Genomic DNA, 12536 nt, shown 5'->3' on the forward strand with positions numbered 1-12536 from the left:
TGATGGCCATCGATAAAAAGGCCTGATAAACGCAGACTTCCGGAGCATGGTTGGATAAATACAGCTCTGGTAATGAGACCCAAGCTGCCGAGGCTGACAGCTCTGCTCTATATCATATGCTGCTCTGGTGTTGTGAGGTGGCAGTAGAGAAGGAGGGGAGGTGGGAGGCTTTGGTGTCTTCAAAAGTGCCGTTCTTTCATTCATAGCTAGTGCTCAGACATTGGTTATGTTTTGAGATATTGGAAAGACAGTAATAAGAATTTCTACTTTGAGTCATCTGGTTCTGTCAGAATGGCTCTCTAGTGCTCTGAATTCATGCACATAGTCAACTTAGATAAAACCTCTTTAATTGGGCTTTATAATGGCTTTAAACAGTTAAAACAATCAGTTTTAGCCCAAGTTCAACTATTAATGTGTGGCGGAACATCTGTTTTACCATCTGTTACAGATACAGTAACATCACAGAGGAACACAGTATCACAGCAATTTCTGAAATAATAACGAAACATCTGTTGCATCTTTTTAAAATGTAAAAAAGTTAAGCAATGAATATGAAGCTGAAGAACCGAATCTGAATGCCAGCCAAACCTGGTGTTTTTCACGTAGCTTTACTTTGTAAAGACTGTTTTTGTTTCAATCAGTTACTCTTTTGTTGCTGTTTTGTACATTACAAACAATTTGATTAACTTTCCCCTTAAAAACATGAGATTAAAGGGTGATGGGTAACTCAACTGTTTAGGAGGGTAGCCCATGTACAAAGATTCTTTTATGCAGCCAGCATGGATTTGCGTCTCCTTTGCAACATTTCATCCTCCTTTCTGCTCCCCTGTAACGTCAAGCAAAAACCACATAGGCCAGTAATGCTTAACCATTTTAAGCTTTTTGCGTCTCATTTTACACTGTTAAAAAATAACCCAATTAATTAGGGTTAGGGTACGGTCCAGGGCAGGGTGTCAAACTATCACAATACGCAATGTGGAAGTGACAGCATGAAATGGTTTGGTCTTAAAGGATTAGGGGAAAAGTATGGATTAGGGTGTGATTTTCTTCGGCTATTTGCATTGAATTCTGTGCACATTTGACATCATTTCTGTGCAATAACTGCACATTTTCACGAGAGCATGCGGGATGGAAAACTTCATGACTTGCATTCATAGAGACACTAATGTGTTTTCTTAAGAAAATATAATTTTCTTGGGTTTTAGCTGCTCCTCTCAGCTAAACATACAAGAATGCTGGACACATGAACCAGGCATTTCACTGATGGCACAAAAAGAAGGGGGAAAAACAGATTTTGTGTTCAGCTGCCTTTTGATGCTTGTGACTATGTCACGTTTTGCCCTGACACCATGATGTTCTTCCCTCACGCACAGCACTTCCTGTCAGACTAATTAATTAATCCATAATTACATTTTTGTTTTTATTCCAGCTATCTAAGCAAATAGATGCTTTCTTTTTACACACTGCAGTCATTAGCGAGCTTAGCTCAGAGCTCGACATCATACAGCGACGTGCCTTTTTTTCAGCACAAAAACATTGTGAAACTTTTTAATCTCCCCCTGAAGATACAGAAAAAACAGAGTAGAAGATAGTAAACATCTTGGATTGGATTCAACTATGTTATGCTCTCAGTGCCTGGGAGGAGGTGAGTTTTCTACTAACTAACTCGAGCGTCAGTGGGTTCCAAACACTTCCTGTTTATTTAGACAGATTTCCCTGTTGAATCGCTATTTAATTTCTTCTGATAGATCACCTCAGTCTTTTTCCACTCTTCTGTAGGTCCTCTAGTAGTATCATTCACACATTTTCTCTAATTAGCACTGGTCCAGAACATTAATTGATTTTCTTAAGCTGTAGATCTTGCTAAATCCCTCTCACTATAATTAAGGCTTATATCAGGATAATGGAAAAATGGTGGATCAGAGGTTGACTTACTTGCAGACTTGAGCATATAACTCAGGTATTAAGTGTGAAGTTGTGTCTTTGATGAAAAAAAAAAACATGAAGTAAACAAAAGCTGCCTGACAGGGAGAGAGATGTTTACCATGCATTCAAATTGTCAAGATTTTAGGAACACAGCTAATTTTGCGAGGCTTTTTAACCACCTGACATGCAATCACACACCGACTCATCACACACACCAAAGTAAAAATCCTTTAAACTGTTTTCATTTCCCCCTTATGATTTACCTACAAGACACACACTCCTCGACTTCCCATGACAGCGAACATTTTAAGCCTTCACTGGCTGAAATTGCTTTGTTTTTATCTTTCTAAACACTGGCATTAGAAACACAAAATAACATCACTTCCCTTCAGCTTCTCCAAGCAAAATAATAAACCTTATGATGTGGTACCTTCCTCTCGAAAAGTTGTATCTGTTTTCAGGTAACAGTTGTTAAAGATGGCATATAAGATGGTTGTTAACACACATACTAATAGGTACAAACTGAGGTGTTGATTAAAGATAGAAATATTCAAATGAATATGTTTATAATAGTTTATAAACACTTCTTATATAATTAAAGTTCCTCATTAAAAACAATCAAACCTGACTCTTGACACCTTTATTTAAAAAATGCAACTAATCTTATTGATAATTTTACAAAAAAAAAACAAAAAAAACATCTGTGACCGTGATGCCAGTTTCATCCTCACATGACATAACCAAGTATCTAGTACCATAACTTAAGGAGAAAACTGTGCTGGCTGGACCCAACCAAAACAATGAGTGGAAGAGCAGGTAAAAAACAAAAAAGCAACAAGCAATGGAAAAAGGGAAAACACACTTTATTCCTTCTCATTTGCTAATAAGTAAATACTCTAGAATGAAGCTTGTAGCCGCTGTCACCTTCTGATATTGCCACAACCAGTGATTCATGCACCGGCGCCAAATTACACCTTGGACATATTTCAGACACTCCAATTGCTTTTAGAGTACAGCAGTAATTCAAAATCTAGGAATAAGAAAGAATTGCAAATAATGTTAAATGTATGCACTAAAATGTTTGTACAAACTTTATTGATACTCATTTCATGGCTCTGGTGGTCTCCTGAGTTCTCCCATAGTGCCACCATAAGGTTGACATCTGAAATTTTTTCAGTTAATAAATGGAGATTGCCATAAAACCTGTAAAGCTCGTACATTTCCATCAGCGTCAGATGTACTTAATGCTTTGTGCTGACAAGCAAATGTAAGCTTAAAGTACTGATGGATGGATTGAGAACAGTGAATCACATTTGTAGAAAATTACATGTGGCTCTTGAAGATTGGTGCAGCCACAGTTGAAATGTGTGATTTTACCATAGTTGTTGCAGCACACAACATTCGCACTCGAAAGCAAACTGATTATGCAAAGCTAACGTCATATTTAGGTGGGTCGGTTTCAGTCTTGTCACCTAATTTGAGGCAAGAGTCAATTACAATTTTTTTTTCATGGAGCTCAGCCACTATACATATGATCAACCTTAAATGGAACAAGAAAACGGATACCGAATTTTCACTGTTTTTTAATGCTGGCATTCATTTTAGTGGCGCGCAATTTTTTCTGCAGTGGTCAGTCACCCTACAACATCCTTTTTATGCTCTTTCAATAAAAGAAAACTTCATAGTGTCGCTATGTGTTGCATAAAAACCCAGGGAGCCAAAGAAAAATTTAATGCAAGATTATAGTAAATGTGGGAGGTTAAATCATTATGAATATACTCTCCTTGGGGAGTAAATTATGACACACTGAGAGAACTTTCCCAGAAAATCACACCTCTGAAATAAGCATGGAGCTGCCAAATAAAGTTTGGGTAGTTTTTATTTATTTATTCATTTCTTCGTGTGTATATGTATATTTTTGCATAGTCTGTGTTGTGTCACATTGTGAGACCAGTTTTGGATTTTAAACCCACTGAAAGTTGGACAACGCATCTAATTAGGGAAATCATATACGTCTTCTTTTAAAACCGCCACGGCATTTAGCTCTGGCTGAAATATTTCATATCATCACAGTGGTCATGGTTAAGGTCTGGGAGCCTCAAGGGAATTAATATGCAAAGCAGTGAAGTGTTCCCAAAACCGAAGTAAACAAACATTAACATTTCAACAATTAAATGGATATACCATGTCTCTCCGCACAGAATGGGAAGAAAGATGTGTCGGAGCTTTAGTATGAACTCCATTTGAGGCAGGAATGATGTGTGGGAATGACCTGTCAAAGCTGCTTGGGGCTGTGCCTTTAAGCTTTTGAAACATTTTAAACTGAACCTCGCTGAGACTTTGGATAGCTTGCTGATGTACTGCACTTCTTGAGTATGCAAATGCCTGTGGTTCAGGGTTGGCACACACCACACCTTTGCGACAGTCCATGTGTGCAACATGGAAGAAGTGAATAAAGCCAGATTCACGTGTGTAAATGGGATCAGTTTATTGATTAAGCTGAAGGATGCAAAAAGGGTTATGGACCTGTTTAACCTCCTGCTCCTGGATCCCTTGTCAATATTAGTGGCTAATATTGATCATTTTAGACAGTATGGCTAACTAAAAAGGATAATTTTATATTCTATTGAATGATCACAGGAAGAAATGAATGATGGGAGTGGTCTCCCTCATAAGGAGGGGAAATGAACAATTAGCCAATGATATGTATAAAAGAAACTAAATGTTCCACATTCACTGTCATGCCAACAATATAACATGTTGTAGGCTTACTGCACCTGTGGATTTCTCTATAACCTCATTTGTAAGAGGTGTCAAAGTTTTCTTTGAAAATTCAATGTTTTATACTGCAAATAAAAGTCAAAATATGCATGTACTTTAGTGTTAATACCACAGCTCTTTCTTCACCTTACCATATGTAAATTTTGTTCTTGGTTCTGTGGGTGGTCTCCAAGTTTTCTCAAAAACCCAAGCATGAGCAAGTTGCTTGAATGACGCCTACTGGGACTGGTGAATCCCTGGAATATAAATTATACAGAGCGCATGTAGAGATTGTTATAGTTAAAAAGGACAAGTCACAAAAGAATTAGAAAAAAACTTTTTTTTCTCTTTCTTTCTTTGAGCACCTTTCAAAAGAGATGCATCAGGTGAGAGGCCAACTTCATTTGATAAGGTTTTGCCTCACTTACCTCACACGTCTGTGAGGATATTTGTTTGTTGTTGGACATGGTGTAAAGAATAAGGGGAAAAGGTGTGTTTTAGAGTCTGTGTAGTAAGAGGGAAATATGCAAGCTTTTCATGAATTAGAAAATAGAAGTGAGATCATGCAGAACTCCTTTGAGATTAAAAGACTTTTGTATGAGATAATGCTTTCTAAAAACAAAAACTTAATTTTGATAACTTCAAAACAGTAACACAGCATACAGTTAAATAGAAGTTGAATTTACAATCTTAAAAGGAAAATTTATCAATCATCCTCAGTGTACTTAAAGAAAATGTCAGAGTTTTGGGAGTGAGGTCTTATGGAGTAAGTTTAGGCCTAATTATTATGACACAAGACAAAGAAGGCTTCCATCAGGTAGATCAGACGAGTGGAGCAGATGTGGGAAAAAATGACAACAGCAAGCTGGTCACTTGAGTTTTTCTTCCACCCAATGCTAAAAACACTTATTTACTCTTTATGAATACTAGTTGCCAGTACTTATCTGAAAACGACACACATTGTGATGAAATATTCAGATGGACATGAATTTCATGACACAACTTTTGAAGAGATCTTTGGTGGAAAGTTACAGATGGGTCATCGCCGATTTGACACACATTTGGTACATGTGGGTCTATTTTAAGGATAAACCAATCAGTTGTTAAATCTAACCACAGTTTTTAATGCCTAAACCTTACCAGCTGTATGTATATCTATGACAACCAAACCAAACAGCAAATGACTGATTTGTAGTTTGCCCTTTCAATCGAGTCCCTCGCAATGACCTGTGGGAGTTGCTCTAGAAATATTGGGTATTGGAACTCTTGTTATGGGCCATTCAATTACTGTATAACCGAAGTGAGAACTTGGTTCACATTGCCAGCAGTGAGTCAAACACCTTTATGGGACATTCCCTTTGTCACCAATTGCATTCATAACTTACAGAATTTCTAATCACAGCCAAGGGCTGCAAGGTTTCCTGTCCGGTCGGCTCAGGACTGCATCTTTAGTTTTTGCAGATGATGTGGTCCTGTTTGCTTCGTCGATGAGAACTGGTACCTCCAAATGTGAGGCCATAGAAAAAGGTGGATTTACTTTAAACAAATAGTTTTTAATGCCCTAACCAATTACCTTAATCACTACGCCTACCCCATCATTTCAAATGTATAAACCAAAGCAACTAAAACCAAAAACAAATCTTTAAAGTACATTTAAAAAACATTGGTCATAGAGACTATGTAGGTCCATCAAATACACAATTTCCTTCATCAAGCTGCAACTAATAGTTTTTTTTTTAAGAATTGTGATGAGAAAACAATCTACCTTGCTTCTCTCATGCTGCTTGGAGCAGCATTCAAAATGGTGATTCTTATCTGTTGAAGACGTTACTGCTGGAGCACATGATCTTCTTGATGATGTCATTTCCATAGTTTCATCTGTTTTGATCTTCTCAAAAGCAAATAGTTATCGGGGCAAACTGGCTTCTGAAAGCTTAGAGAGTCCTGAGCTGGTGGCATGAAAAACTGAGTAATGGCCTGTATTAGTCCTGTTTTCTCTCTTTGAGCTCAGTCTCTCCAGAACATGTGACATGAGAGGAACTGCAGCCATGAAGATTAATATGTGTAACCTCTAATCTTGTATGTTTTAATAACCCTAAGGGTGTGTTTTGTAACATGTAACTCTAACCTTGTATCAGCTGTAACATTAACAAATCTATTCTTAACTGCCAACCCCAACCATTGTGAATGAGAGCATAGTAGAAAAGTGAAAGGGCTGTACAAAACATTTGGCTGAATGGGTGTGAAAGTCGGCTTTCCAGCATGGCAGTTGTGGGACTAACGAGACTTCAACGTTTATTTTATGTCATAGTGAGACATACTCTGTCTCTGTAGGGTAATAAGTGAAGAAAACATGGTCATTGTACAATTTTTAGGCAACTTCCAGTAAAACTACAATGCTTTGCACTGTGAACAACCATAGCCAGGCTATTACACTTGTCATAGGATCGGATTGTGTCTCTCAGATTTTTCTAGTCTTCAGCCCAAACTGAGGCTAACTCAGTAAACATTGCATGAGAAAATATACATGACTTTGCACACTTTTCCCTGGACCCTCACAAAGCTAAAACTTCTTCCACATACAATATGCATCAGAAACTCAGGAAACATGTGGCACGGGTGCCTAAATCAGTTGTGCTTGGGCTACAGGGCCAGATATGAACATTTCCCTTGGTGCCCGCTTGGGTCAACTAAGTATGAGGCCAACATGGCTCTTTTGGCTCCCTCTGTGTCCTAGTTGAAACATACAATGGTAAATGAGTGCATGGGCCCAAAATGGGCAACACAGTGGGACCCCATTTAGGTACAACGAGTCGATTAGTCATGGGCAGACACAAAAAGTAAGGTTAACAAATTGCATTTTCCACTGCATGCTAACCTATTTAATGTGTAAACACCTGTTAATAAACGAGGGTGTGTCCCCACATCAAACAGTTTACAGAGGAACACACTATCACCGTGGCCTTTTTATTCATTCATTTTTTACTTTAAATTTCTTTTTATAAATGAGCTTTCTGTAATTCTTTTCAAAGAGATCAACGGTTATTTGCCACAGCACAACTACACAGCCAACAGGGAGGCTTATTTGGTCCACCAACATCTCCGACTGCTCGGATATCCCAGCCTCAGCAGCAGGAGGAGGAGGAAGAGGGGGAGGAGATGAGGAAGGAGAAGTGGTAGCAGCAGGAGGGGGTGGGAGTCTGTTCCGCTTGGATGGCCGGAGTAGTCAGGAGGCTGCTAGGGAGGGAAGACAGACAAGACAGCTCTCCCGCTTTCTCTTCCATTCTCAGGCGTTCCTCTCTGGCCGCGTGTGCGTGCGTCCCGCTCCAGCACCGCTTGAGGGCGGGAGGGAGGAAGAGTTGACGCATCAGAGTGAGTGAGCAACACCGACGCTTCACTTTCCGATGTGCGACCTGCGAGACGCCACGCCGTCAGCGACTTGTGCTACTGACACTACAGAGACGCGCAGAGCCACAGAGAGAGGCAGGGATGGACGTCGCGTAGTGGCACCGCGCAGCGCAGCCCTTGAATGTAGAGGCGCACTACAGAGAGCAGCAGCATCATCTTTTGGCGCACAAGTCAACAGGACTGGCTGGTTTTCTTTCTTTTGTTTATTTATTTTTTTGGCCGGGAGCGTCGCCTCGACCCAACAGTGATGTCTCTGTGCACACATTTGTTTAGTGGCGAAATACGGATTATTCTGTGGCTGTGAAATCATCGGAGACATAATTACAACACAGGACAGGTAAGATTATCATTATCATCATTCTTCTTATTATTATTATTGTTGAAGGTTCTGTTCCGCACAGTAACTTCAGCATCTCTGGGGGTACATCAGCCGCCAGTGGCCCCTTACAAACAAATCCGCCTGAGCGCACGTCCTAACTTTTTCCCCCAGATCACATTAAAACCCCGCGGCTGTGTACAAGAGGCAGCAGGCGGGATTGCCTTCTCTGAATTTCACCCCGCGCTGATCCCATTTGCCCGCGCCTACTTAGTTGTGGGACTATCATGGTGGACGCAAAGTAATCTGCGAGCGTCGCTCCGATCGGATCAGTGCAGATGTTTGGTAATCCTCCGCCGCCGACCCTCCGTAATCCTTGCGGATTGTGTTGATTATGCCGCCACTGCTGACCACCAACCGCGGTCACGAGAATCCGTCTGAGTCCCAGATGTGACGAGATTAGGAAACCATAATAACTTGGCTCATATATTTAACATTTGTCTCTTGAATGGTGGAAGGTGCTCACAGATTTTGGATGAAAACTTCAAGCTTTGTCATGTGATGTTGTTTATGTTGGTGAGTTAATGTTGCCTTATGATGGAGATCAGGATGAATCAGCCTTCGTGTCGCTGTATCACCGTTCTAATAGTGCGGATCAGTGCATCTGTCAGTCACAACATAAACTGGGCAGCCTGTGTTGGGTCTAGAGTCTAATGGTCAGCAAATGCCATGTAAGCCAACTTTAATATGTTTAATAGATATCAGCATCTGTGCTGATATTTCAGCACATCAGACATGCCAAAGCGTTCAAGTGAAAGTGATTACAGTAAAGTCCGTTTTTTTCTAGCTTCACAGACACGAATATACTGTTTAAGCCTTTTGTGCAGAGGCTAAAATTGGTCAGAGTAAAGACAAGAGTGTCAGTGTGTTGATGTACTGTATGTGGGCCTGCATGTGACTCCTCCAAGTGATCTGTTCCACAGCCATGTCATCTGCCTCGACAGGAGCTGAACTTACTCTGAAGGGTTGCGCAAGAGAAGAGGAGAACCTTTTCATCCTGCAAGGATTCACTGGTGGGGATTATTCCTCTGCTCGTTTTTAATTTGTGAAAATGAGAGAACATCTCCTCAAAAGCCTGAAATGAAAGAAAACAGACTGTTCTGGGATTAAGGTTAAAAAAAATCATGATACAACAAACACACATTTAGAGCAAGTGTAGCTGAGTTGACCTGTTGGTTTTTGTTGCTTTTTTTGAGCAACATGGAATCCAGAGGCTGCCCAGAGAACAACCCTGAAAAGGTTGGCCACGTGCTGTAAGCCAACAAGCCCGTCAGGAGTGACGAACCACAGAAGTGACATTGAAAATACCACGGGGTAGGTGCATTTAGAGGCGCGGCATAAAAATTTCATTGCATGGTTTCTACAGGAAGTAGCCTTTCGAAGAAATGTGTCACCAAGGTCATCTTTATTTCATGTCTCTTCAAGAAAGCCCGCAGAATGAACTGACAATGATGAAAGTGTCTGAATGTGTCTGAGGTGCATATGTGATCTTTTACTCTGTCGCCTTGTGAAGCTTTTAGTCCCCACATTGAGTTGTTTTGTCATGGCAAAACCTGTAAGTAGTGAGATTACAGCCACATGAGCAATCTACATTTGTCATGATGCTGTGGTTTTACCAGAGGTTATTGAATCTGGACGCAATAGCAAGTTGGAGAGATAGTGAAGTCATTTGTCTACATTTTCAGCGCCCCGATGGATCAGTGTGCATGAATGTAACTGTAACTGAAGCAAGACTTGGCTTCAAAGTTCTCAAAAGCTGCCTTCCCCAAATTTTTCCACGTTGGACCTTTATTTCAAAGCAGCGTCTGTCTGTAAGCCCTCACCACAGATTACATGTGTCTAACTTGTAAATTCAGGCTCTGTTGCTTGACAATATCGAAATTCACATTGGAGATAAAATTATGGGCTCGTTATTCAGTCTCAAGAAGATGGCTAAACTATTCAATTTATGAATGCTTGTACAAGATTCTTTCATTTCAGCTGGCAAAAATATTGAAAAAACGTGCATCTTATTCTTTTTCTTGCCCATGGATAGTAATTATTTTGCTTTTGGACTGTTAATCAGGAAGAATTAGCTATTTAATTCTATCAGTCTTGCCATGTGGGAATCTAATGTCTGACATCTTGCTATGAAAATGATGAAACACTCAAAAACACTCATAGAATACATATCAATTAATTATTTGTTCAGGAAACACCAGAAAAAAAGGAGGAAAAAAATCTCTTGCAATTTGATTCTCAATTAGACATTCAGATCTTTGTATGCTTTGCCAACACTCTAAAAACAACCAAAAGCAGTCACCTGATATATTGAAACAATCGAAGGGTATGTATTTCCAAATATTAGAAAAGCTCTTCATTATTTACTGCCAGTCGATTAACTAACTTATCTTCACATTTCTGTTTGTCATTAATGGGCCGGTATGACAGATTGTGACGGGCATTTTTCCCTTTGTTTCTGCCAATTACAATAAACAGTTGAGAAAATAATCTGCATTTTAAACAATATAAGATTATATTCACAAGGAGCAGTTTTAACATGCTATATTTAACAAATAAAAGTAAAAAAATTAAACAACTCTGTGCACAGGGGCGGATCCAAGGCATGGCTTGGGGTGACCATGGGCTCTGCCCTCAATCAATCAATCAAACTTTATTTGTATGGTACTTTTTATTTAAAAAAGAAACAAAAAACTGAATGTTGTTTGCAAAGTGTAAAACCAAAAAGAAGGAGAAAAAAAGAAGCCTTTGAAACAACACTTTCCAATGTGCCACGCCCCGAGCTGCAACTCACCTCCAAGCCCAAAGCACTGAGGATTTTTTAAAATTTATTTTTACATTTTAAATGAACAAATTAAAGCATAATATAAAGGTATAAGGAAGAAAAGGAACTCAGTAAACCCCATCATTTTTTCAAACTTGTTGATTTACAATGACACCAGAGGTAGATGAAATATAGTAAAAATGGTTCAACTCTGAGATCCTAAAATAACTTATTGCTCAACAAACATAGATAAAATTTATTTAAATTCGGTTATGTTTAAAACATAAATTCATTGGCGACATTACAGAATACAATCAACATCCGAATAGGGAAACAATGAAATGACAATCCATTTCGAAACACAGGAAATAGAATTTGATCAGAGACCGGGTGAAAGTACAGTAAAATGTGAAGTAACAGCAACTGGAATTAAAAAGTCATTGGTAAATAGACAGTTAACCTAAATTGAGCTGAGGAATGTAGGGATTTTTTTTATGCTCTTGAATTGTAAATTGCTTTTATCTGCAAAACAGAAAGCTTAACATTGCACACTACTGCATGAACTTGTGCGAATTTAAATAAGAATGACCAAAAAGGGGAAAAAATAAAAGTCAGTATTCCCGATAGGTGTGTGCCATGCAGGACATTTTGCTGTACCATCCCAATGGAAGTGGCCTTGCACATTGTCCTTTGTGGGTTTAGAACCGCTGCTCTTGCGCTGCTCTTGCGCTGCTCTTGCGCTGCTCTTGCGCTGCTCTTGGGCTGCTCTTGCGCTGCTCTTGCGCTGCTCTTGGGCTGCTCTTGCGCTGCTCTTGCGCTGCTCTTGGGCTGCTCTTGGGCTGCTCTTGCGCTGCTCTTGCGCTGCTCTTGGGCTGCTCTTGGGCTGCTCTTGCGCTGCTCTTGGGCTGCTCTTGCGCTGCTCTTGCGCTGCTCTTGCGCTGCTCTTGGGCTGCTCTTGCGCTGCTCTTGCGCTGCTCTTGGGCTGCTCTTGGGCTGCTCTTGCGCTGCTCTTGCGCTGCTCTTGGGCTGCTCTTGCGCTGCTCTTGCGCTGCTCTTGGGCTGCTCTTGGGCTGCTCTTGCGCTGCTCTTGCGCTGCTCTTGCGCTGCTCTTGGGCTGCTCTTGGGCTGCTCTTGCGCTGCTCTTGGGCTGCTCTTGGGCTGCTCTTGCGCTGCTCTTGCGCTGCTCTTGCGCTGCTCTTGGGCTGCTCTTGGGCTGCTCTTGCGCTGCTCTTGCGCTGCTCTTGGGCTGCTCTTGCGCTGCTCTTGCGCTGCTCTTGCGCTGCTCTTGCGCTGCTCTTGGGC

At 40.5% G+C, this 12536-nt stretch overlaps 1 protein-coding gene across 1 annotated transcript in view; it reads left to right on the forward strand.

Moving 5' to 3' along the window:
• Positions 1-7902: 7902 nt before the first annotated feature.
• Positions 7903-12536, forward strand: part of cntn4 (contactin 4) — a 170912-nt gene continuing 166278 nt past the window's right edge. The window contains exon 1 of the mRNA XM_072382884.1: positions 7903-8431. The gene's annotated coding sequence lies outside the window, so the exon portion shown is untranslated. The remainder of the gene's footprint in view (positions 8432-12536) is intronic.

Source organism: Leuresthes tenuis, unplaced genomic scaffold, assembly GCF_036924035.1.
Source record: "Leuresthes tenuis unplaced genomic scaffold, fLeuTen1.0.hap1 SCAF_3, whole genome shotgun sequence".
Lineage (NCBI taxonomy): Eukaryota > Metazoa > Chordata > Actinopteri > Atheriniformes > Atherinopsidae > Leuresthes > Leuresthes tenuis.